This window comes from Ambystoma mexicanum, chromosome 2p, assembly GCF_040938575.1.
Source record: "Ambystoma mexicanum isolate Mex_15411 chromosome 2p, UKY_AmexF1_1, whole genome shotgun sequence".
In the NCBI taxonomy this organism is placed as follows: Eukaryota; Metazoa; Chordata; class Amphibia; order Caudata; family Ambystomatidae; genus Ambystoma; species Ambystoma mexicanum.
Window position 1 is genome coordinate 1,312,901,684 of NC_090923.1, and position 12,789 is coordinate 1,312,914,472.

Sequence of the window (12,789 nt, forward strand, 5' to 3'; positions counted from 1 at the left end):
GCCGACACCGGGATATAGTGCCAGAGGGTGGGTGCATGACAAGAGAAGGATGGTTTGCGTGTCCTCTTTGCGTACAAGGTGTGATTCATGCCAGATGTTCGATTTGCTGTGCGAGGATCCAGTGCCACCAGATGTGGTGCTTGCCCACCAGGTACGCTGGTGTGCTAATCATTGATTTGTAGATGGTACATGCAGTCTAGAACAGTATCCTGGCTTGGAGTGGAAGCCAATGTAGTTTGCATAGGATGGGGGTAATTCGGTCAAATCGCTGTGCTCCTGTAAAATGTGGTGGACTGCTTTAGTGGAACCAAGAGAGCAGCTGGGAGCACTGTCAGAAGCACTGTCAGAAGAGCATTTTCTCCATCAGTGTGCGAAACCACAAGGGCCTGCAGTACGGTCCAGAAGTCCTGCAGCGAGATTTCTTTGGGGTTTTTTTTTTTTCTTTGAAGGGTAGAGATTCTGAGCTAGCCAATTTGGCACGCTTTGTCCGTTTCTGGAAGGACTGGCTGCTGTCAATGGTGAAGCTTAAGGATTTTGCAGAGTCTGAGGTGTGGATCAAATCCTTCTAGGTTTATATCATTGAGCCATTGTTGGACAAGTTGCTTTTTAGTGGGCGGACCGATGAGGACGAATTCAGTCTTGGATGGGGTTTAGTTTGAGGTAGGCAGTCGACGTCTAGGACTGGATGATGGCTAGGTAATCGCAGAGACAAATGATGTACTGTGCGCTATTTACTCATGTACAACTGAGGATCATCCGCATATTTTTGGATAGCTTTATTGGGTGCTTTGACTAGAGTGCCCAAAGGTTCCATGTAAAGGTTTAAAAGGATTGGTGATGGGATGGAGACTTGAGGGAGGAGGCCTGGAGGTGGTTAGAATGCAACAAGTTCATTTGTACTGCCTGGTGTCTGCCTAAGAAGTAGGAGGTAAACCAATTCAGGACGCTGCCGGGGAATCCCATCCTGTCAGCAAGGAGGGAGCGAAGGATGCAGTGTCAAATGCAGAGGTCAAGAGGGCTAGGAGGCATGAATCGCACTTATCTATGATTTGGAGGTCATCATCCACCACCTGAATGATGAAGGTCTGAATGCTACACTTGGGGTCAAATTCGGACTGTCGAGTTGTTTGATTCTTGCAAGTAGTTGCGTATTTAACAAACATCCCACACCCCTAAGGAAAAGCGCAGCTGATTACCTTTTGAAGAAAAGGGCACTCTGGGTAATAATGGTGGTCTTGGGTAGAGGTGGTCCTGGGTAGATTTTCTGTTTACCAATTTCAAAAATGTTTTTAAAGGTATAAAGTTGGGTCTTAAATATCACTGTGGCCCAGATGCCAAGGCCAGTGGAACAGTGTCAGCTTAATATCTTCTCAGGAGCTGGTCTTCTGGGTGCTTTCCATTGGGTCAAGGGGGTTTGAAGGGAGTCTGCAACACAGTGCAAAAGTGGCAACGGCCCAAAGGTAGGGACAAGCAGTGGAGCTGGTATTACAGCAGTTTGCATGTTCGGCAATTCACTTCAGCGTTGATGTGCCTTGACTGGGCCAGACCGTGCTTTGTGGTTTGGTACGCGGCAACAAAGAAGGTTGAAATGGGTGGTGATGTGTGGTTCTGCTGGCACGTAGTCCTTCGAACACCCTCAAAGCGGGTCAACACTACAGACTGAAACAAATATAGCTTTTCATGACTCTGGTGGTGGTGAGACCCTTCAGTATGTCTCTATGGAAAGGTGTGTCCAGCGTCACCTTTCCCAGCCAGGAATGTTGCCAGGGACACTTGCAGATGTGCACATTCTGCAGGCAGAGTCCTTAGTAACAATTTCCAAGCAATAGTCCGATTTCTCCAGCAGCAGGTCATTTAATATGTTCCCTCTAAAGTGGATAGGGAGAGGGTATGCACCCTCCTTAGAATTCCTAACCTTCAATCCAATAGCTGGGGTAGCCTTTACCCCATCAAGGTTCCAGCGAAATACTCCTGATTTGTTCCTCCAAGATGATTAAGCTAATGGGCTTGGGGGGGGAATGGGTGGGGGGGTGGTCTCACCCCTTTATATAGTAGTTTGCCACAATGAATCTGTCCATGCCGTGCTGCTTGAAGGCTTGCCTTTTGATGGCACCTACCACAGGCGCTTGTCTGCAGGAAGGTAGTATGGGGTTGCAGCAAGGCAAGATGGCCCAGGCATTTTCAAGACGGTTCGACTCTTGTTCAGTTTACAGGTCCCTTCCTTAGCAACTCCCTGCCCTCAACTGTTTGAGATCAGAGAATTGCCCTTCTGTTGTGACCCTCCCGTCTTATTGCAGAGATCCCTTTTTTTAAGTACCTGGCTTCACCCCTGTCCAGTGAACAAAGGGAGGGGCATCCAGGGCTAGGCCCAGTCAGAAACAGCAATACACAAAAAGATCTCCGACAGCTGGAGAAAACCATATGCATTTTGCCAGTTATGGCTCACATGCCACTATATCAAGCTACATCTAGTTTTAAGATTACATTTAGCAGGTCTGCTACCCAGTCACAGGCAGATCCAGTTGAATAGATATTGAATCATGGAGCCCTCTTTATTTCATTTAATGAAATCCCAGCAGGCTGTTTCAGGACGGAACAGGTTACTGTAACGCTCACCTGGTATCCACGGGGACGTCACTCAGCCTGTTCTGACCTCTTACGACCTCGGACCCTTCCCTGGAGTCTACTCGACTGGAGACTGGGCCTGAAACACAGGATTGGTAGAGTTTAACTCCGTATTGTCTGTGTGCTTGAACCCCTTCTTCCTCGGGGTCCAACCCTTCCCACAGCTCACCTTGTTTTCTTGGAAAGTGTGCTCTCCATCTTGCTTTCAGCGCAGGGGCGCGTTGATTGATGCGGGCTGGTTGCTGCCTAGTTACTTCACTGACAAGAGTCCGACAGGTAAGTATGAGTCTTTTGAACAGTTCTCTAGCTTCGTTATTTTCCTTCCTTATGTGATGGCCGGCGTCTGGGGATGGCGACGTGCTGCTGAGATGAGTAGCGCTCGCTGAAGGTGAGTGAGAGCGTGATGCGCGATGCAACCCTTTTGTATTTGTATTGAACTGAGTTCTTTTTCTGTGTCTTTTAGGTGCCGCGACGTTTTCAGCGTGGATGTTGGTTATGAAGAAATGCGGTGAGTAAGCGAGGTATGCGGCGCCTCTAGATGTTTCCACGCTAACCTGGAGTGTCTTTTCCCTCTTGCAAATGGATGAGAAGTTCCGGAGACAGAGTTCCCCCAGAGCGGCTGGGATTCAGGTAAGCGTTTGAAGCTCGTACAGTCTTTAAAAAATAAGCAAAGATTTGCTGAATGCTTACTAATGCCTTTTTTCTGTTCTTTTCCCTTTACCTTAGGAAGCGGCGTGCCAGGGAGGGAATGACACTGCCGAAGATGCCTGCAGAACAGAAGGAGTGATGAATGATGGGCAGAAGGCTGTTCCTAACGGTGTTCTTGTTCTTGCAGGAGCTGAGCGCAGAAGAAAGATGCAGGCCTACTGTAGACCGATCCGAACACGGTGAGTGTCACGCTGCAAGTGCAGAAAACACAAAGCATGTTTCTCAGCCTGGGTGTCGCTTAAATAGTCTCTGGGTATCCCAGGTGTCTCTGGGTTGAACCACACCCAAAAGACTAGACGGCACATGTAGTTCTGGGAACCGAAATATGTGGGGGCAGCCATCGTGTCCCCATCAAAGCACTACAAGTCCAATCCCCAATGTTATCCTATGGGAGTGAGTAAGTCTGGTGCCACAAGCGCCAAGTCTGACTCCAAGTGGGTCTTTTGGAGGGATGGAGAGGCCCTTGAGGGCCATGTAGGTGATCGTGGCCTTGCTCCAGCCTGACATCTTGGAGGGCTGGGGACATGAGGGGCAGGAATCATGACAGTTACTCGATAGCTGCATTATCATTGGGATATTTAATATTATGTAGCACAGAGCTTTGGGAAGCAGCAGAGCGCTTTACAATCCTGGGGTGGGACTGGGGGTTGAAACAAGGTTATGGAGCAGAGAAACAAGGTAGTGTTGATATAAAAGGGGAGTGAGGGCAATTGCTAGCAATGGATAACAAGTAATCGGGGGAGTAAACCGTGGGTAATTGGATCACCCAGTCTCAGGTTTGGTGGAGAGTGAACTGTGTATGGACCTTGGTGTAGGGGGGTGGTCTTTAGCTTGTTTCTGAAATGTAGATGTGGGGGGGTGCACCTGGTGGGGGTCTTCAGGGTGACCGCCTTTTAGATGATGCAGCAGGATTTGAAGATGATACAGGCTTGCAGCAGGAGCCCATGCAGTTCAATTAGGGTTGGTGAGAAACAGTTTGATCCGTCGTGCTGCAGCATGCAGGACGCATCTCGGGGGAGCCAGGTTATTTGCTGGAAGGCCTTCCAAAAGGGTATTGCCACCATCCAGGTGGGAGAGGACCAAGGCTTGGAGAGCAGATCTTTTTCTGGGATGAAATGCTTGGTTTTCTGTAGGAGAGGAAGTTTGTACCAAGCAGTTTGTCTTCCTTGCCATGTGCTGTTGAAAGGAGGGGTGTCGGGGAAGGTCAAACCTAGGGTACTTGGTGCAGGTAGCCAGCTGAGGTGTGAAGCCCTAGAGGTGCATAGCAAAGAATCTGGTCTGGATGTTTGGGATTGCTGGTGAGCAGTAGGAAATCTGCCTTTGGGCGGGTGGGGAGCTTCACTTCAGCACTGGACATGCTCGATTGGATCAATGAGGCAGCCCTTAAGCCTGTAAATGTCTTCAATGGAGGATATCTTGAAGTAGAGCTGCGGGTCATCTGCTTATTTGTGAATGTTGAGTGGAGAGAGGAGGCTGCCTTTCCATGTATAGATTGAAGGTCAAAGGGGGAGGATGGATACTTGCAGAACTCCACAGGAGATGGGTAGAGTTGGTTATCTGATTGAATCCGTTAATACAAAACATGTTGATTGGGGCTTTGTGTTCCCTGTGTGGCCCAAAATTCTACGGAAATGTCAAATATGAAAATGGAGCCATGCAGTGATCACATACATCACCCTTTTCTGCATCCCTCTACTCCCAGCCATCCCTTTACCCATACATACTTGTCTGCCGCACACCTACCTTCTTTCACCGTGCCTCGACTCTTCCCCTCCCTGCGATGTCCGTTCCCTATCCCTAACGTGGGTGTGAACTGCAACCACGGTGTTTGTGTTTTTTTTTTTTTTTTTTTTTCATATTGTCCCCCACAATTCTTGTAATGAAAGCGGGGGATACCTGGGCAGCCTCTGAACCCATTATACCTTTCAAGGGGAGCAGGGGACACCCCTGTAACCACCGCTCCCCTTGTTCGGTATAATGGGATTCAGTATTTTGGTTACTGCCAAATGCCCAGTAAAAGTTCAAAAGAAATTTCTCTCAGTATTCTTTCCCAATACCTCGATTTGGAAAGGTACGATTGTGCTCTACTGTGTCAAATGCTGCGGAGAGGTGTAGGAGAAAAGGGGTGCAAGAATGGCCATCAGGGATTTTAAGGGCATTGTCTATCGCCTTGATGGTAGCCGTTTGTGTGCTGCATCTGGGTCTGAAGCCATATTGGTTGGACTGAAGGAGGTTGTTGGATTCGATGTGTTGGCGTTGCGTGGCTACTGCTTTCTCAAGGATTTTACCTAGGAAGGGATGATGGGGTGGTAGTTTCTGAGGTTGTCAGGGTTTAGTGTTGGTTTCTGGAGAAGCCAGAGGATTTGTCCGATCTTGAGGGTCGATGGGAAGTTGTCTTGAGTTGAGAGGTTCATGGTTGTCGGGGGGGGCGGGGGGGGGTGTGTGTGTAACGGGTGGAGGAGTGCGGAGTGCTTCAGTTGGTAGTGTCTTGAGTATGGAGGCAAGGAGGATATGTCTGCATACAATGTGGCCTTGGGGGATGCTAGAATGGCAATGAGATTCCCCATAATGGTCTTCCATATCACATTGTAGTTGCTAGCATCAGTAAACTGGGTCCACCAAACGCACGCAAGTATACTATACTTTTTAAGCATGGCGTGTTTGGAAGTGCTGCATGTTTAGCAGGCTAACTTTCTGTAAGAGAATCAACATTTTGCATGGGGAAAACTCAACAAATAAAAGCTCCTGATGGAACACGCTTCCAGATGGCATTCTGTCCCAAGATGTTTGCTGTTTCACTCTGCGCAATTGTCCTGCGACTTATTTTTGTGTGCTTCTCAAACGTTGGGGATGTCAGATTTTCGGCACATCGATCTTTTTGGAACTGTTTTTGTGAGGAATTATTGTCTTGCCTGTAGCTGAAACGCAGCTTCTGGATGAGTACAAGCAGAGGGGCGAACCACAAGGTACCAGCAGAGAGCACATACTCTGCTGTCATCGGTGGGCACTTTTTTGCATCACTTATTAAAGTTAATCAGATGATGGAATGTATCCATTTTTCTTCCCAAACTCGCTCTGCATGCCTCCGACTCTACCCCACTGCCCTGTTTGCTGAACTTTCTGGCTCTGTACCCTTGCTGGTTCTAAGGTTAGAAAATGTTTTCTTCTTCTGAGTCTATCACTTTCCATGCGTAGGCATGTGGCATGAGATTGCAAATCTACTTGGCTGAAGTGCCTCGTGTGCTCTTTGCATAAAATGTAAGATATCACCAGCTAAGCAAAGGCTTCTTGGTACCCTGAATGTTGGGCTGACTTGGAGACACCACATGTTCTGATTGCATTGCCTCGGTGTGGTTCAACAGTCCTGTTGGGAGAAACCATTTAGATTAGGCATTGGAGTAAAGGCCAATGCGGAAAGCACTGGCCTTAAATGAAGGTGTCCCAGTAGTGTGTCCGGCTGCCCGCCCGCCCCGCTGATCCCACAAGGAGTAGTTTTAGCTAGTGGGACATTGTCACACCAGTTGCAGGTAAGGCAATCGAGCATCCACACATTAGTTAACCTTGGGGGTTTAATGGCCACTCCTGGAAACTTCTGCACACATCACAAACCGACCACCTAGTACATTCTATTCTGTCCTAGATTCTGCACACTTCCCTCTTTATAGTCTGACAATCCTGTTTAATTTAAAGGCTCCTCAGCGATTAAGGAAGTTGGAAGCAACGCTCCTCTATTCTTTACTAAACCCAGCAAGTTCCTGTCCACAAACTGTTTCTTTGGTTTAGTCCGGTTCCTGGCTATTTTCTGATTGGTCAGGGGTCCTGGTAAATGGTTGTGGGAGGTGACCTACTCTGAACCTTAACTCATGACTGACACTTTAAAACAGGAACTACAGTAGGGCCGTGCATAAAGTAAATTCTGGATTGGTTGTAAGACCTATATAATTGTACATGAAGCTCTACAAAAGGGGTGTGGTAAGGCAGCTCTAAAAATGTGGCAATGCAGATGCACGCTCACTGAGGGAAAGGGCGAATAGTATGGGCTAGCTTGGGGTAAAATGGATTCTGTAACCTTTATGTTGGTGTCTAGTGCAATGCATAACTTCACCTGGTTGTAAATTGCTGCCATTTTGGCAATTTTCCAAATTCGCATTGTATTCTTTTTGCTGTATTTTATTATATACATATATAGCCCTTCGGGTTTTTCTTTTCCATGTTTTTTTAAATTAAAAGGCACCACGATAGAGTGTTCAAAGCAAGGAGTTGTGGTCTGGTTTATGGCATTGCACATTTCAAAACTTTTTCTACCCCTCACACTTCTGGCGGGGATAAGTGGAAGAAATACATGCATTTGTGTATGGACTAGAGGAATCCAATGGTGAATTGCTATTGCTTTACTTGTATCCTTATCGGTGGCTGAGGACTGCTTTTAGGTCATTGCCTTTTAGTAGCCATAGGATTTTGATATGGGTTTAGCCCCTTCATTTTATTGGGTTGACGATCGCATCACAAGACTACTGGCTTGCCAATTCCGACAGCACTGTGTGAGCATATGCTTAGCTTTTCTGTGCCATATTTTAGATGGCTGTTTGTATTGCTGGTTAGCAGTAAGCTTTCTAATCCTAGAAGTGAATGGGTGAAAGAGTAAGTTGATTCTATTTAAGTCATGCCATTATTTGGTATGTCTTGTTTTGACTATACTATACATTTATTTTAAAGCTTACATTATTGCTACTAGAGAATACATCAGGGCAAATGGGTGCACACATTTTGAGTATAGTGAAACCATTGCAAATACTTGTTTTAGTGCTGTGTATCTGAGTTTTGGTCTTTTTTAATGTTAATAAGTTGCACAAGGCTAATGGGTTTAAAGATGTCTTTATTTTTTTTGGGTGGTTGGCTAATCTATCTGGTGTCTTTTCTTGTCATACAGTGGAGACTCTGGCAGTCTCTGGATGTTTGCCCCAGTATGAAACTGTTGCCTACCGCAAAACCTGCCATCTGATTCTAACCGCCTCTTGTGCTGGAGGTTAAGCTCAGGCAAGCTGGGTATCGTGCAAATCCTTAATCAACGTCTTTCAGAAAACTCTGTAGGAACAGTGTAGCACTCTCAAGGCAATGCTCCAAATGTATGAAAAAAGATATATATATACACATTTAATGCATCAACAGTAATATAGGTCAACAATGTAATGGTTTCAACAAATACATTTAAAATAGTTTAAACATATCAAACCATTCAATGCGAACAAACGTCGGGGTTCAAGTCATGAAAACACATTCATTAATTGTTCAAAAGATTCTGCACACAAAAGGAAGTCTATCCACTTTAGCTGTCCCGCAACACTGCTCAATGTTTTTCAGGAAAGCCAGTCATTGGAAGAACAGGCACCTCCTATAAAGCATAAGACCAGCTCAATTAAGGTATTAGGCTTTCTATCTCTCCTGGCCTCTCTCAGCATGGCATAAATTAGTTTTCAAAAATTGATTGGCAGAGTTTGCTAATTAATTTTTTTTTGATTAGCAAACAGACCCATTTGACTAGCAGTTTTGTATTGCTATTGTTAATGTCACAAGACGTTATTTGTACCCGCGACATGACATGAGCAACAATACAGTAGTTATGCGTACCGCTGAAATAAGACATTAGTGAGAGGAGTCAAGCCTTGCCAATTCTTTACATTTCAACTAGACCTGCAGGTCGGGTAACTTGGTTTATCTATTCAGCCTAAGAGCAATGCACTCGACCCATAGGAACGGAGGACAACAAATTTAAAATGCAATTTCTGTCAAATGGTGCATGTTACTACAAACCCACTATGTTTGGCACACTGCTGCCTCCCAGAGGCCAGTCATGCACAGTGAAACTTTTATTTGATATGTACTGCAAATGAAGATGTTCAATGTTTCAAACTTCTTTTGTAAACGTAACTCGCCCTTCATAAAATGTACTCTACTATGCGAGTGGGCGAAAAGACTTTCCGAGCCATAGATGAGTCTGTAAAAGGTTAGCTGCATGAATGGACACAAATAGATATGATTAAAAAGGCTCTGAAAAGAGTTTGGCCAGTTGTCTCCCACAGGTGGTAATATATAATGCAACCAAATAATACAATCGTAAGCGTAAAGCAAAGCGCGCTCTGGAGGATAACTACAGTTAGGTTGATTCTTGTAAAGTTCAGTCGCCCGAAGGCGTCATGGCGCTGGGAGTGTTTGGTATTGAAGTAGATCTGTAGATATACAGACTGGATTGAACTACTGATCACTACTTTGCATAAGCATCTAGTTCGCTTTGTGTATTCATTAAGTAAGAGGCAAGAAAGAGACTAAGCAGAGTGCATCAAGGAGTATGGGTTCGATCATGGGTTGAGCACCAGTTTCAAGATGTATGCAACCTGCGGGTTAGAGAACAAGGTTTGCATCAAAAGCATTTGAAGATGTGATCATGTGTATTTTCAAAAGTATTCACTCGTCAATATGGTGCATCTTTCCCAACAAAATGAAATATAGTTGACACTATGACATTTGGATACACTAACCTAACCATTACTGTAAAACATGGAGATGATGCAGTGTTTTACAGTATCAATACTGTAATTGGGCATATGTAACCGCTTACATTTTAGGAAGGGAATTGCATGACTATCTTTAAAAAAAAATAAATAAAGTTGACACATCTTTTTGCCAGACAGGATATAGAAAGCTTAATAAAAGTATCATCCTGATTACTTCTTGATTGCAATTATTTGAAAAAGAGAAAAAATTCCTGCGTAGCACTCCCACACATGCCTTTGGCACTTGAGTGGAGGAGACGATTACTGCTGCACTTTCTCTGCATTGGCACTTGAAGTGAACAGAGAAAAGAGGGTGAAGAGAACACCAAGGGTAAGATCGGAATGCAGGGCGAGCTGTGCTTTCATTGAAGAGGGCAACTTAAATAGCTAAATTTGCTACACAAATCTCCATTTGATTAGCAAACCTACAGAATTGCATAGCAAATTGCTAAGCGACACTGCTTATTTTATGCCTTGCTCTGACTACGGCCATCATATACAGGTCACCTGGTCAGGTTGCTCTCTGAATCGGCTGATCTCTCCTTGCCACTACCTCAGGGATTTCAACATTCACTTGGACTCCTCTGACCACTGTGGGCCTTTTCGCAACCTTTGCTACTCTCTTTATTCTTCCCTCTGGTCCGACTCAGCTGGACACACCTTGTATGTTCTCATCTAAGACATCCCCCCTCTCCAACTATATCACTACTCCACTCTCTTGGACTGACCCCCCCTTTTCCTTTCCTCTCACCTGAAGCTATGTGTTCTCCTGACAAAACCTACCCCAGCAATGCCACCTTCCTTCGCAGTCATTCAACCTATGAAGCGGGTGTCGGTTGCTGCTTTTTAAAAAATTTTTTGCCTCTTCTTGCTCCTCTCCTCCTACCCCTTGCAGCTGACTCCCACTCTGGCACAGCCCTCTCCAATCTTCATCTGTCTCTTATGCTCTCAATAGCCTTGACCCTTTCATCAGGATCCACCTGAAGCCTGCTTCAAACTGCAAATATTAGTATGACTCCAACCTGGCCGCTCTGAAACGCAAGTGCAGAGCTGCCGAGCGGAAGTGGAGGGCTTCGGGCACATCCTCCGACAAACTGGCCTGCCACCTGCAATAAAGACTTAATCGTTTCCAAGAAGAGGATACACATTCAAGCCAGAGTCTCCTTGGCCTCTAAGAGCACGGCCAAACCTTTTCAAATCTGCAAGGATCTGGCCAATCTGACTGCAGTCTCTAAATCTCCTGTTCCTTCCCAGGCCCCCTCTGTATGGCCCTGGCATCTCATTTCACTACTAAAGCTCAGGACCTCCTGTCCACGCTATCCTCCTCTCCATCTGTGTCAGGCCCCCTCCGGCCACCTTTCCTTATTCGCTCCCTCCTATCCCTCCTATAACACCTAATATGTTTCGAGACCTGTCTGGTCTAAAAGTTTCATCCAACCCGGTGCTTCTCTTCTCCTCCATAACCATTACTGACAACATTGTTTCCGTTGCTCCAGCCTTTGCTGATTTCTGCAGTAATATCTTTGCCACTGGATCTTCCCCCTCTCTTCACACGCACTCCCTTGTGCACCCCCTTCTGAAAAAGCCTTCTGCTGATCCTCCCTGCCTGGCCAACTATCCCGATTTCTTTCCTGGGCAAACACCTAGAGAAACTGTCCATCTCTCAGCTAAACATCCACACTGAATCTGCTGGTTATCTCCATGATCAGTCTGGCTTCATATCTGCCAGAGGCACGGAAACTGCACTCCTGAACTCGCATGAAGATCTGCTCTCCAACCTTGACTCCAGCTCTCATTCTGTTCTCATGCCCTTTGGTCTCTCCTCTGCCTTTGACACGATAAATCACTCCACCCTGATTAACTGTCTCAGTGCGAACCTTGGCATCACTGGTCAGGCTCTGGCGTGCTGACCTCCTTCCTCCTGTACCGACCCTCCCTGTTCCAACTTGGGTCCTTTCTCTCCACCACCTCTTTCCACATGTGGTGTTCCCCAGGGCTTTATACTCGCCCTGGCTCTTCAATGTCTATCTGGCCCACCTGATCTCTACTTTCTCCTCTAACTTTCAGTGTTATTCAGATGACGCACTCGCTTTCAGGCTACCCTTACCCTCCTCTCCCTCCTCGCTTGTTCCTGACGGTCTATCTGCTATTCGTGGATGGTCCGCTTCTAACAACCTCTGCGTTAACGCCAGTAACACAGAGATCCTGCTCATTGGGACCCCTGCTCCCGCCGTTCCTCTCTCCGTCTGGCTGTCCTCCTTGGGTCTCTTCCCCTCACGCTCCTGTGAGGCAAACAACCTTGGTGTCCTCTTCGATTCCACACATCACGGACCCTGCCAAGAAGGCCCACTTTCAACCGCACCTCTCAGAGGTATCCTACCTTTCTCACCTTCCCCCAGAAGCTCACTGTCTCCAGAGCACTGGTTCCCTCCAGACTGGACTACAGCAACAGCCTATTTTTCAATCTTCCTAACTCTACTCTTTGCCCTCTTCAACTAATCCAGAACAGGACTGCAAGACTTGTCCTTGGCCTCAAGCCCAGGGACCGCATCTCTCCAGCTCTGAAATCTCTCCACTGGCTCCCTGTGGCCGCGAGGATCAAGGCCAAGACCCTCTGAATCTTCAACACAGCTTTCTGGTGCTGTGGGCCTATCTATATCCATCACTCTCTTCCTAAATACTTTCTTCTAGAGCCCTCCACTCTTCTACCTCAAACTCTCTGCAGGTCAGACGTTTCTCCAACAGAGTGGGGTGTAGATTTCACTCCTATGCAGGTGCCTCCCTCTGTAATGGCCTCCCTGTCCCGCTCGTCCTCACTAGCATGGTTGCCCTCAGATTCAGTGTGCCCCCCCCTCTCCCTGACCAGTCACCCTGCACTGCCTGCTGGCCCACCCAGCACTTCCGG

General features: G+C 46.6%; 1 protein-coding gene across 1 annotated transcript in view; it reads left to right on the plus strand.

Annotated features, from left to right (window-relative positions):
• Positions 1-12,789, plus strand: part of BRI3 (brain protein I3) — a 229,020-nt gene that overhangs the window by 45,670 nt on the left and 170,561 nt on the right. The gene's annotated exons all lie outside the window — the stretch shown is intronic.